Source organism: Ambystoma mexicanum, chromosome 12 (assembly GCF_040938575.1).
Source record: "Ambystoma mexicanum isolate Mex_15411 chromosome 12, UKY_AmexF1_1, whole genome shotgun sequence".
Classification (NCBI taxonomy): Eukaryota; Metazoa; Chordata; class Amphibia; order Caudata; family Ambystomatidae; genus Ambystoma; species Ambystoma mexicanum.
The window spans coordinates 521,416,144-521,429,946 of NC_090936.1; positions in this window are offsets into that span (position 1 = coordinate 521,416,144).

Consider the following 13,803-nt stretch of genomic DNA (forward strand, 5'->3'; position numbering starts at 1 on the left):
TAATAACAAACCCCTGAAACATGGGAAGTTAATCCAAAATATTGATGATCTGGTCACCTCGAATGGGATGACCATCTACTGGAAAAAGATCAAGGGTCATTCCAAAGTAGAGGGATCAGACAAAACTGGAAATGACTTAGCTGATCAGCTGGCCAAAACCGGGGCCATCCAAGGGGATCTAATAGAAATAGAGTCCCTGTTGGGGGAAATCCAGGTCACTGCTATCACAAGGTCCCAGACAAATGCTCACAATGATCTTTTAACTGCACAATGGAGTAAGGAGACCCCTGATGCTGATTTGATTACAGCTCAGAAGGGGGACTCAATAATTGGTAGGTTTTACCACCACATTGAGGAACCTGAGAACTTTCCCCTGACGGATACCGATTACATTGGGAAAGAGGACCTAAGAGTGTTGATGAAATGTCCAAAAAGGTTACGAATCCAAGACGGTTTGTTGGTAAGGAAATCCCAAGCTGGCCATGATCAGTGGGTGGTCCCTACCTCATTCCGAAGCCTGATGTTAAGTCACGCCCATGATGCGGCCACCGCCGGTCATAGGGGGTTTCACACAACACTGGAAATCTTAAGAGAGGTTGCATACTGGCCACACATGGGGCAGGATCTCGACCAATACTTGAAGGGGTGTCTTGTGTGTGCACAATTTCAGCCAACATCCCTCACACACCGGGCGCCTCTCCAAAAGAGGGGGATGACACTGCCATGGTCAGATTTGCAAATCGACTTCGTAGGCCCTGTAATTCGCTCATCTAGAGGAAACAAGTACATGTTGACCGTCACATGCTTGTTTACCAAGTGGGTGGAATGTCTCCCGGCCCCAAATTGCAAGGCGGAAACAGCAGCTGCCCTGATGATTAACAACATCTTTTCCTGTTTTGGTCTACCTCAAAGGATTGAGTCAGACAGAGGTAGCCATTTCACCAGCGAGGTAATGACAAAGATGTAGGAGATACTGGGGGTCAAAAGAAAGCTACATATTGCTTACCGACCGGCTTCTTCGGGGGCAGTAGAACGCTACAACCGAACCATTGTGAGCATATTAAAAATGTTTGTGGCAGATTCTGGGCCAAGTTGGGATATCCGATTACCTCTGGTCCTAATGGCCATCAGATCTACCCCTTCATCTGCAACTAAAATGTCACCATTTGAGTTGATGACCGGATGCAAGATGGTGCTTCCCCAGCATTTGCTCTACAGGACCCAAGAGCAGACACTGATAAATGCCTCCACAACTCATGAGTATCTGGAGAATTTAAGGAAACACCTCCAGCATGCTTTTGCCTATGCTCAGCGGAATCTAGAAAGATCAGCTGATAGCATGAAAACCCACTACGACCTGAAGACCACCAGGAAGGAATATACTGTGGGAGACCGGGTCTATCTATACAATTTCCAAAGGAACCAGGCCAAACAGCGAACATTTTTGCCTACATGGAAGGGACCGTTTGAAATTATAGACAAAATCTCCTCTGTAGCCTATAAGATCCGCATCCCCAAAGGTAGTCTGGCGGAAGGGGAAGACAAGTGGACACATATAAATCAGCTAAAGTGTTGCCATCCCAGGCACACTCTGCAGCAACTGGAGGAATCCTCTGGAATCCCAGAGGGGACCGCTCCAGATTAATTCAGTTCCCATCCTAAAATATCCCACATATAGTCTCTAAAATATTATGATTGGGAAAAAAATGTTTCATGTTATATCTTGTTTTAAAATAAGACTGAAAAATGTATCCTGGTGTATAAAATGTATATGCCGCCCCACTATATCAATAGTGGTGGGAAAATGTCTATGAATAGGTATTGCCGCTTTTGCTTTATCATCCTAGGAGAGATGAAAACCCGGAGACTGACCACGGAAGGGCGACCTGGGGACCGGGCGCGAAGATCCGAGGGGCCTGGGGTACCGCCCAATCCTCCCATCAGGAACAGCAAGGAGAACTGATTGATCGACTGGAGTAAGGAAAAGATGCTGAACTGTGCCATCTACGGAATTGGAAGAAGATGAGGCGAACATCCCAGATCTTGCGAGTCCCATCAGTGAAAGATCAGAATGGCCATCGCAAGAGGGGGGGCTTGTGGGATGTTTTTACCCATGCATCCAAGCCCTACCATAAAACTGTGCATTACTGGCATTGAAAACATCATGATGGGCAGAACTCCCCAGAGAGTGCACAGGGAAAACATGAAGAATAGGCTGCCACCCATTTTTGCCTATGTTGTGAGCACAGGAGGGCATTGCCTAAAACCACCATTGGGCTACACACACAGTAGCCTGAAACCATTGGGAATGGCAATGCTGATTGCCAAAAGCAACCCAGAACTGTGGGGAATTCATTTTCGTAATGTCAAAAATGGATGCAATACTGGTGCTCACCACTATCAGAAAGCCAGCGTTTTAAAACCACCAGACTTTTGTGTAAAACTGAACAAATGAACCCAAACCAGGCCAAGGAAAGACTTGCTAAGAGGTGGATACAATGTAAAACTATATTCTGAAATGACTTGAAGGAAGTAATTATTTAATGTATATATAAAGAAATAGCTGGGGATGCCAGCAGCTTAAGTGAATTTGGGTTTAAAGCCACTAAAATCGAAATGTTTAGAATAAATGAGTGACCTACTTATGAGTGCCACATAGGTTGCAATTGTTTAAATGTCATAGTTTTGAACTTAGAATCAGCATTCTAGCTGCATGTGCAAAAATTTTAAGTTGGATTTGAATGTAGAAAACTGGGAACTAAAGTGACATTTAGCTGAATTCTGCCTGACAACTACCCCCGACAGGAGTTGAACTGGCTCAACAACTCTTCCCAGGCCTGGCTGCATCCTGCTGCCCCTGCCAAAAGGAGATGACACCTCTCTGATTGGAAAAGGGGAGGAGCACCTGGGGACTGCAGGAAGTTGAACAAAGCCCTGTCCTGGGCTCAGGCAAATGTTATATTGGGGGGGCCGTATAGTGGCTTCCTCTTGGGAGAAACTGGGAGGGGCAGTGCCTGTGAGAGCAAGCTGAGCTTGGGGGAAGTGGATAAACCAGAAATTCCACCATGTGCTTTGGAAAACCACACCCCTTTGGGGCCAGAGCATGATTTTAAAAAGATGGATAATTCACAGTGCGGACTTGTCAAAATTATATAAACAACATCATCGTTTGTGTGATTTTTCTGTGCACATTTTAAGAGGTGTTAGGACCCTGTGGGATGTTCTTGGGGATAGTAGCGGAAAAAAAGGTTGTTACTCCAAATGTATGCATGTTAAAAATCTGACACTTTATCATCTGAAACCCATATCCCTGGTGCACATTTGTGTAAAATCTGGAAAGGTTTAGAGGTCGTTATCTGGATGAAAAGGGGAGAATTCTGTCATCAGTGGACATGACATCGTACAAAGAGAGGGATCGGATCGTTTGGTGCTACAGAAAATATGTTAACTGGACCTATAATATTAGAAAAATGGTACATAGACAAATATGTGTTTGGGTCAGAAATTGTCACACCTCAGGGAACCTGGCGGCTTTGGGCTAAATGGAAGCTGCGTCCTCCATTGCTGGTTCCTTCACGTACAACGAAGCGCAGAGTACGAGTCTAGTCTTTTTTCTACGCATTCCGACGCCAGTACTTAAGCCACTCACTTCCGGTGTCGGATGCGTTGCAACGCACAGTTTTCCTGATCGCCTGCGCTGCCGTACTCCTTGCACTTCGCTCCTCAGTGTTTTGCTCTCTTTACCGCCTCATTCCTCCGCGTCCTTCCTCTCTGTATTTCCAGCTTATCCTCTCACCTCCGTTTCCTCGACCCTCCTCCTTCTACTTTCCACTCCCATCTTCCTCCTGTCCCTTCCTCCCGTCTTGTGTTATTTTCCCTCAGTCTTACTTTATTTCATTCCCTTCCTCTCCGCCTTTACCTTTAGCCTTGCTATTCCGTGTATCGACCTCCTTCTGTTCAACGGACTGCCTTGCCTCATCCCCATTGGCGTTTTCTTGTACTTCCTGTGTATCGACTCCTGCCTGCCTAACGGATTGCCTGCCATTTCCTGTACTGTATTGTTACTACCCGAACACTTAACCCGTGGTACTCAGACTTTCTACTACTGGTCCTACACCCGAGTTAACCATCTCTGGATATTCCTCATCCACTCATCTCTTCAGCTGAAGCATACCTTTCTGGGGTTTTTTATGCCTCTGGCTTTTTCCCCACTGTTTAACGGCTGAGGAGGGTAGCCACAGTTCACCCATTGGGTGTCACTGTGGCGTCCTTTCACGGTCGTCCTTATCTGCAAAAAAAAAAAGGGAAAGACCCGAACCCAGGATAACCCGAAGCTTGCATTACATCGGAAAATCAGAGGTGAGGAGGAAGGGGAGGACAGGGAATCTTCTTCACAAGTAGAAGAGGATATAACAGATATATCCGACAGTTTGCAACGCCCGCAAACCATTATGGCCACTCCGCAACAGGTGCAGGAGTTAGTGGCAGCAGTCCAGAACTTGAACTTAGAAGTTCAAAATCTTAAATGCGCAAATGCCGCTTTACAGCAGAGAGTTGCTGAACGAGACCCACCTACTACGGATCTACCTCCATTACCCTTAGTCTCAGGGAAGTTTGATGGGACGCCCAAGAATTTAAAGGAGTTCTTGGATGCTTGTAACCTGCATTTCTCATTCCATTCCCAAACATTCTCTTCGGGACATGCTAAGGTCGGGTTTATGATTACTCACATGTCAGGCAATGCACTGGCCTGGGCTACCCCACTGGTCAACAGAGCAGATCCCGTGTTACAAGATTACGAGGCATTCAAGACATTGATGAAACAGACCTTCCTACGTACTGGGAGTACGTATTTGGCCTCCGAGGACCTGTTGGACATCAGACAAGGGAACTCCGACTTAATGTCTTACATCACGTTGTTCAAACAAATAGCCGCAGAGGCGGGCTGGCAAGAACAGGCACAATACGCCATATTCCGGAGAGGTCTGCGAGAAGAATTAAAGGACGAACTAGCACGCATAGAAAGACCTCTCACCTTCACAGATCTCATCACAGCCACATTGTGGATAGATTTTCGATTAACCGAACGACGAGCAGAGCGTCGAAAGACAAAGATTGGGATCCCTATACCTCCTGTTTCCCTCCCTCTGACATCGCCTTCCTCGACACGCTCCACGCGAGAAGAACCCATGCAGATAGGTACTACCCGCGCCCCTCTCACGGTTGAAGAACGCAGAAGAAGGCGAGAAGGAAGTCTGTGGATGTACTGTGGATCTTCGACTCATTTACTTCGAGACTGCCCAGATGTACCCCCGAGACGCTCGGGAAACGGGCACCCTCGGTAAGTTTGGGGACTCACTACCGAGGGAATAATCCTAGTCCCTTTGTGACCCTTTCAATCACTACCTTGGAAGGTAGTAACGATGACAGACTTATGGTGATGGCAGTTACCCTACTTATCGGCAAGACCTCTATTCAGACCCAGGCTCTCCTGGATTGTGGGGCCGCAAGCAATTTCATAGACACTCAGTGGGCCGAAAGCCACGGACTTATCCGAGTAGCCAAGACCAAAGATCAGAAGGTAGAGGGTGTTGACGGAGAACCTTTAAGCTCAGGCCTGATCACTCATTCCACAGAGATCCTCACCGTGTGCATCATGGAACATTCTGAATGTCTATCCTTTGACATTATCCGAGCAGCTCACTTCCCTCTCATCCTGGGCATAGGTTGGCTTCGTCGACACAACCCTTCTATAGATTGGACCAGAAACCTTTTAAGCTTCCACTCAACCTTCTGTAAGAAGAACTGTCTGCCCAAACCTACCTTTACAGCAATACAAACAGCCAGTGGTATAGAATCTAAGACAATACATTGTTTACCCTTCTTTCTCAAGGAATACAATTATGTAGTGACAGAGAAGATACCTCTTGAGCTTCCTCCTCACAGACCTGAAGATTGCAGGATCGATCTACATCCTGGGGCTTTGGTCCCCTTTTGTCAGATGTTTTCTTTGACACTTCAAGAAAGAAGATATCTGTGAGAATACCTAGATAAGAATCTGGCCAATGACTTGATTAGGCCTTCTAGATCTCCTGCAGGGGCCTCCTTATTCTTCATCCCCAAGAACGACACACTGGACTGCGTCCGTGTATCGATTACAGGGGGCTAAACAAGGTAACCACAAAGGACAGGTATCCCATGCCTCTCATTTCAGAAATCATTCACGCCGTTCAGTCGGCCACAATATTTACCAAACTAGATCTACGGAACGCTTACCATCTGCTTTGTATCCATTCTGGGGATGAGTGGAAGACTGCGTTTAGGACCCCCTTTGGACTTTATGAATATCAAGTAATGCTATTTGGCCTTGTCAATGCTCCTTCCATTTTCCAACGCTTCATGGACAGACTCTTTTCTGATCTCTTGGGTCACTCAGTAATCATCTACTTAGATGATATCCTTGTCTTCTCTCGCACCCAAGAAGAACATTTTACCCATGTCCTGGAGGTATTTCACAGATTACAAGAAAATCATCTCTCTGTCAAACTTGAAAAATGTGTCTTTTCGGCTAAGTCCATTTCCTACTTAGGTTACATCCTTTCCTCTGAGGGTATTGCCATGGACCCACAAAAGGTCAATTCCATCCTTGACTGGCCGTCCCCTAAGACGGTTAAGGACATCCAGAGATTTCTTGGCCTTTCTAACTTCTATCGAAAATTCATCCCAAATTTCTCCCAACAGGTACTTCCTATGACCACTCTTCTTAAGAAGTCCTCCTCTCCGTTTCAATGGTCTCCCAGGCGGAGAAGAGTTTTCAACGGCTAAAATGGACCTTTTGTTCGGCTCCTGTCTTAAGACAACCCGATCAGCACAGCCCTTTCATCGTGGAAACTGACGCCTCTTCAGCCGCTGTAGGAGCGGTCTTACTACAAGAACACCATGGTAAGGAACACCCGGTGTCCTATTTTTCCAAAACCCTGAACATCAGTCAACGTAACTACTCTGTTATAGAGCGAGAGTTACTCGCCATGAAATTAGCCTGTGCTGAATGGCGCCACCTCCTCCAAGGTGGGGAACATCCTTTTACCCTTCGTACGGATCACAAAAATCTGCAAGTATTACGTCAATTTGAGTGCTATAATACCAGGCAGGCGAGATGGGCACATTTCTTCGCCCAGTTTGACTTCGAGATCACCTATATCCCAGGCGAACAAAACCTGGTAGCTGATGCCCTGTCCCGGCGCAGTGACTATCTGTCTGAATCGGAATCCACAACGGAGTTGATGTTTTCTAGGTCCCAAAGAATTGGAGTTATTTCTACCTTTTTACAACGAGTCAAGGACGATTCAGGAGGAAGATTTGAGGACGAAATGCATGACAACCTGACGGAGTACGTCGTTAAAGACGGACTTTATCTGGTAAACAACAAATTGTACTTACCCACGCCAGCTTTAAGAAAGACTGCGCTATCCTGGTGTCATGACTCCAAGTTTTGCCGGACATCGTGGTATTCGTTGTACTCAGGATTTTCTAGTACGACACTTCTTTTGGCCCAACATGAGGGAAGATACCAAACAATATGTCCAGTCTTGTACCACCTGCCTTCGGAACAAATCCACCACGCAACGACCTCTGGGATTGTTGGAACCCTGTGCCATTCCTACTGGATCTTGGTCCACTGTATCTACTGATTTCATCGTTGATTTACCAGAGTCGCAAGGTTGTACCTGTATTATGGTGGCGATTGATTCTTTCACAAAGTTGGCGCATTTCTCACCCTTACCCAGAGTACCTTCTGCCTCCTGTATGGCACAAATCTTCTTGAAAGACATATTCAAGTTACACGGTCTACCTACTAAGATCATTTCGGACCGAGGCAGCCAGTATACATCCCATTTCTGGTCCGCTCTCTGTCAAGGCTTGGGTATAGAGAGAGCTCTCACCTCGGGATTCCATCCACAATCCAACGGACAGACGGAACGCCTCAACGGTACATTAGAGCAGTATCTCCGGTGTTTCGTTAACCAACAGCAAGACAATTGGGTCCAGTTACTCCTGATAGCAGAATTTTCTTACAATCACGCCAAACACTCTGCCCTCGGGATTAGCCCTTTTTTCTGTACATATGGTTACCATCCCCGCACCCTACTTCCATTAGTTCACATAGAGAGCTCAGTTCCTTCGGCCGAAGCCTCTTTGACAACTATCCGGGAGGCACATAACAAAGCTAGGCTGGGATTGAAGGAGGCCCAAGAAAGAAACAGTACCCAAGCGGATAAACACTGCAGACCAGTTCCGGAATGGGGTGTTGGTTCTAAGGTACTCCTGTCGACCAAATTCCTACCATGTTGGGTACGTCCCTCAAAATTGTCCCCTAGATATATTGGACCATACAAGGTCACTCGAGTCATAAACCCTGTGGCCTTTCGTCTACAGCTACCGTCAAGCTTACGCCGAGTTCATCCGGTGTTTCACACTTCTCAACTAAAGTCCTTTTTTGAAGATAGATGGACCTGTAAGACAAGCAACAACTCAGTACCCAAAGACCCTTCTAAAGATGTCTATGAGGTGGCCCAGATATGTGACTCCCGGTATCATAAAGGACGCTTAGAGTACCTGATTCGCTGGAAAGGATACCCTACTTCAGAAAACACCTGGGAACCTAGATCTCACTTGAATACCCCCCTACTGTTGTACAAGTTCCACCGTAGTAATCCGAGCAAGCCAGGCGGAGTGGACCTTAGGAGGGGGCATACTGTCACACCTCAGGGAACCTGGCGGCTTTGGGCTAAATGGAAGCTGCGTCCTCCATTGCTGGTTCCTTCACGTACAACGAAGCGCAGAGTACGAGTCTAGTCTTTTTTCTACGCATTCCGACGCCAGTACTTAAGCCTTGCCATTCCGTGTATCGACCTCCTTCTGTTCAACGGACTGCCTTGCCTCATCCCCATTGGCGTTTTCTTGTACTTCCCGTGTATCGACTCCTGCCTGCCTAACGGATTGCCTGCCATTTCCTGTACTGTATTGTTACTACCCGAACACTTAACCCGTGGTACTCAGACTTTCTACTACTGGTCCTACTACCGAGTTAACCATCTCTGGATATTCCTCATCCACTCATCTCTTCAGCTGAAGCATACTTTTTTCTGGGGTTTTTTATGCCTCTGGCTTTTTCCCCACTGTTTAACGGCTGAGGAGGGTAGCCACAGTTCACCCATTGGGTGTCACTGTGGCGTCCTTTCACGGTCGTCCTTATCTGCAAAAAAAAAAGGGAAAGACTCGAACCCAGGATAACCCGAAGCTTGCATTACATCGGAAAATCAGAGGTGAGGAGGAAGGGGAGGACAGGGAATCTTCTTCACAAGTAGAAGAGGATATAACAGATATATCCGACAGAAATAGATTTGTGTGCAAATTGACAAGGGGAGGATCCTCTGACCATAAACCTACCTCATCACTCTGACTCACAACCCAGTTCCCCCAATCAAGGGAGAGAGGAAAGCTTGGCCAATGATAAGTAAGAGGGGCAGGCTTAGCTAGGCCCAGGCACACACCCATTTTCAAAACACATAAAAGGAACATTGAAACCCAGGTAGAGACATTCACTTTCCACTTTCTTGCGGGACGCTTTGCCGGGAGACTTCAGACTTCACATCCAGAGATCCAGACTTCAAATCCATCAATCTCCAGAGACCAGAAATTAACTCCAGAATTTGTAGCAGAGAGGCCTGAATCCACAAGCTGATCCTCTTCAGCAGGCCTCAAAACCAACCAAACTATTCAACAGCCGGGCGAGCTGTTTGAATTCTTTGCCAAGAACTTTTGCAAGAACCTGTAGCAGTATCCAGAAAGCAGTGCTGTATCCGGAACCAGAGAGAACCACAAACCAGACCGTTGTGAGCAGAACCGGTGCTTGACAGACCCAGAGAGCAGAGCTGACCCAGATAGCCGGGACTTCAGAACCACCTGCCGGAAGTCCCGTCCAACCTGACCAGACCTTGACGGCTTATTTCAAAAATATAGTGTGAGTACTCACTGTGCAAAACCAATCTCTAATCCAAACTATTTTAGCCTATTAGAACTGCCTCCTAGAATCGTGTCATTCTGTCATCTTTAAACCTGAAAACTGTCATTCTGAGCTTTAAAATTTCAAATCCGAAAAACTACCTTGACTAAATCGGCCATATCTCCGGAACCGTTTGTGCTAGGAGCGAGTTTTAACTGTCATCCTAAAGCTAAGATTCTAAGCTTTCCAAGGAGCCTAGAACCGGCTTCCTACTCCTTATAGTGCCTCCGTAATCGCGCTCGACGCACGCGACTAAATTTGCCGCGATTTGACATTTTGCTTAATTTCAGCCACGTGTAAAACGATTTGTCCTTGCTTTCCTTGCTGAAATTCGTGTGCAACCTGACAATCATTCATAGAGCATTGCTAAAGTGATCCTGAACTAATACAAAGTAGCTGTCACCCACCCTGAACCCCCTATAGGGAATTAAAAGCATTTTTAGCATATTTTTCACTTAATTGCAACCACATAAAAGGATTTTGCCTGTGTTTCAAACTCCTACCTGTTTTCATCTAAGCTTGCTAGGGGGGAACTGAATTACATTTGATTGCATTCCTGAGAACTGTGTGCTTTCCTTCCATCTCTTTACCTTGCATAAAGGGGGGGTGAATTGTCAAAGAAAAGTGATTACATTGTCTTTTGTTGAAGTCATATCAAGTTTATTTTCTGTACTGCATTTTCATTCATCATTGCATTGTCCTTGAAGCCATAAAAGCATTCTCAGCTACTTCATCCTCTCTATATCACTTCTAAGCCATCAAAAAGAGTGTACCACTGTAACATTATCCATTGTTGATCACTATCATCCTCACAAGTGTGCTATCAAATATTAATTTACTATAAAAGTGTGATAGATATATATTGTTTAATTTTCAAATAAACCTTTTAAATTTGCAAAACAAACCTACTTCTTGGCTCAGCGGGGTCGGGGGTATTCTGAGAGAGGGGTGTTATATAAGGGTTGTCATCCAGAGTAAATGAACTGGACATAAAAATACATCAATAAAGGCTTCCATCAGCATCCCAGACTAGGCATTGACTTAGCTGTAGTGTTGAATTGAAGTCGCTTACAGTTCTCTGATCTCCCACACACCCTACTCACCAACACCCCTTGCACTCACAAATTCCCCATCACAACTTACACTGCCAAACATCTCACTCTGCCAGTCATGTGCATACTCATGTGCTCTGTCACCTGCCAAGTCAGAAATTGCACGCCTCAGTCCCTACCACTCTCCCAACTCGCACCTTACGTGACCCAGTTCTTCCTGCAGTCTAGAGTCTGTCAGTCTTTTCTTGCTCCTTCTGCACCTTGCATCCTTTCTCCATCTTTTTTTGCATTATTCCCCCATCCTTTCCAGCCAATTGCTCCCTCTCTGCTTTCGGACCCACTGCTACCCCCTAGCCCGCTGCTCCCTCTGCTTTCGAGTCCGCCGTTGCCTCTCAGCTTTCTGCCCGCTGCACCCTCTCTGCTTTCTGGCCCTCCACGCCACCTTTGACCCCTCTCTCCATCTCTTCTCTCTTGCCCAGTACTTTCCCCTCTACCCCACAGCTCTCACTCTGATTTATTGCCCATCGTTTCCCCTCTCTCTCCCTCTCCTTTGCCTCTCATATTGTAACTATTTCTTCTTCTTTAAAAAAAAATCTATATTTTGGGCCAGATACTCAAAGCATGGGGCATCTAAAAATAGTTCAGTGGAAGTGTTGTTTTTAGATGTCTGATTTTTTAAAATGAGCATGTCACCTTATTTTCAAAGGTGAGCTGCGCATTTCCAGGGGCCTGAGCTGTAGCGCAAATGATGTGCTGGCCAGGGCCTTGAATACATTAATGTTCGGAGTGCTCTGCTGGCACTAATGTTTTACAGACTCCCAACACCCTCATTGGCGCTATAAGCGCATTCCACCATGATGGTCCTCTGTTGGGGTTCGCACTGTAAAATGTGATCCCCAAAAAATGACATTTCTGTCCCTGTTTGAGAAATTGAAATGCAAGTGAGACCTCAAAAGTTCATATCTCAGCTCTCACACTTAAAAAAAAAAAGACATGTCTCTGTCGTGCAATGCCTAAACCCCTGTGCCTATTCCAAACATGTGCATGGGGTTGCCTTAGTTTTCTGCACATTTAAAAACACATCCTGTTTGTAAATTTGAGATGCACTTTTAAATACACAGAAATGCCTCCTAATTTGTGCAAATGCACAAAAGGGTTAAAACAGGAATCTGAATCGGTGCATAAAAGATGTACCTATTAAGGTATCCTTTGTGGATTGGGCTGCTCCTTTGGAGCCCAAAAATGTTTTGCGATCATGGCCATGTGTGTCTTTTTTTTAATCAATTTTTGCAAAAACTGCCATTTTCTCTGGTGTTTTTGCAAAAATTGCAATTTTTACAGCGTTTTGTGCCATTGCCATAGGCTGGCGGAGCTGTCTAGAGGGAGGAAGGCGTAGTGAGGAAGACCAACGAGGCTTCTGCAGTAATTAAGTTTATTGAGCATGAGAGTAGCGATTAGAGTGGTTTGTATGAAAAGGACACCATTTCCAAAGGTTGAGGAGATTAATACGAGCAACAGAGGCAGTGGTAGTGATGGATTGTTGCAGTCGTAGATCACTATCAAAGAGCACCCCAAGATTGCGAGCCTTGTCTGAGGGAGCCAGAAAGTCAGGCGGGAAGGAGATAGGAGACTGGAGGGATGGCATTGGAAACCAGAAGAAAAATGACTTCCGTTTTTGAAGCGTTCAGCATGAGGAAGCAAAGAGCCATCCAGTGACGAATTGCAGTGAGACAGTTCATAATCCGTTCAAAGATGGCTGTGAAAAATATTTGAGTGTCATCCGCAAAAAGGTGATAGTCAAAAGATGAGGAGTCTTCCTAGGGCAGATATCTAAAAGGTGAACAGCAAAGGTCCAAAGACTAATCCGTGTGGGATGCAGATAGGGAGGGGGAAGGGGTCTGAAGTTTGCAAGTTCCAAGAGATTTTAAAGGATTGATGTTCCAGGCAGGAGGTGATCCAGACAAGGGCAGATTTACAAAGCCCAAGGTCCTGGAGAGTGAGGAGAAGAGAGGGGTGGTCAATAGAGGCAGAAAGGTCCAATAGGATGAGTACAGAAAGAGTTTAGTGTGGTGAGCATTAGAGGAAACATTGGATTTGTGCATGAGTGCTGTCTCTGTGGAGTGTTTACAACGAAAGCCAAATTGAAGCGGTTCTCCAAGGCCATTATCCTCAAGGTCAAAGACCAGCTGGTCAAGGACTTTTGAATGGTGGGGAAGGAGAGGAACTGTGCGATAGTTTGCTGTGTCATTCGGGTCAGCAAAGGGTTTCTTCAATAGGGATGGGCCAATTTTAGATTTGAAGGAGGCAGGGAAGAGTCCAGTGGGGTTAAAGAGCTCTTAGAGATATGAGAATGTGATTGAGAATAAGTCTTTGTCCATTTGGAGAGCAAAAGGGTCGATAGGAGCGCAAGATGGATCGGCACTGTGAAGGCTGGGAGCATATTCAGTAGGGGAGGTATGGGAGAAGTATTTGAGAGTAGAAAAGGTATGGGAGAGGTGGTGGAGAGAAGGAGGGTTGGGGAGCACTTCTCTGTTAAGTATTAGAAATGGCCCTCAGGGCCATGTGCTTGGTTGCAGGATCATTATGCATTCCCATTTTCCCGATCAGCGCAAGGCTTTGATTCCTCTACACTGACTCTACGGCCATGCACACCATCACAAGCTCCATCCCTACCCATCCTCCCCT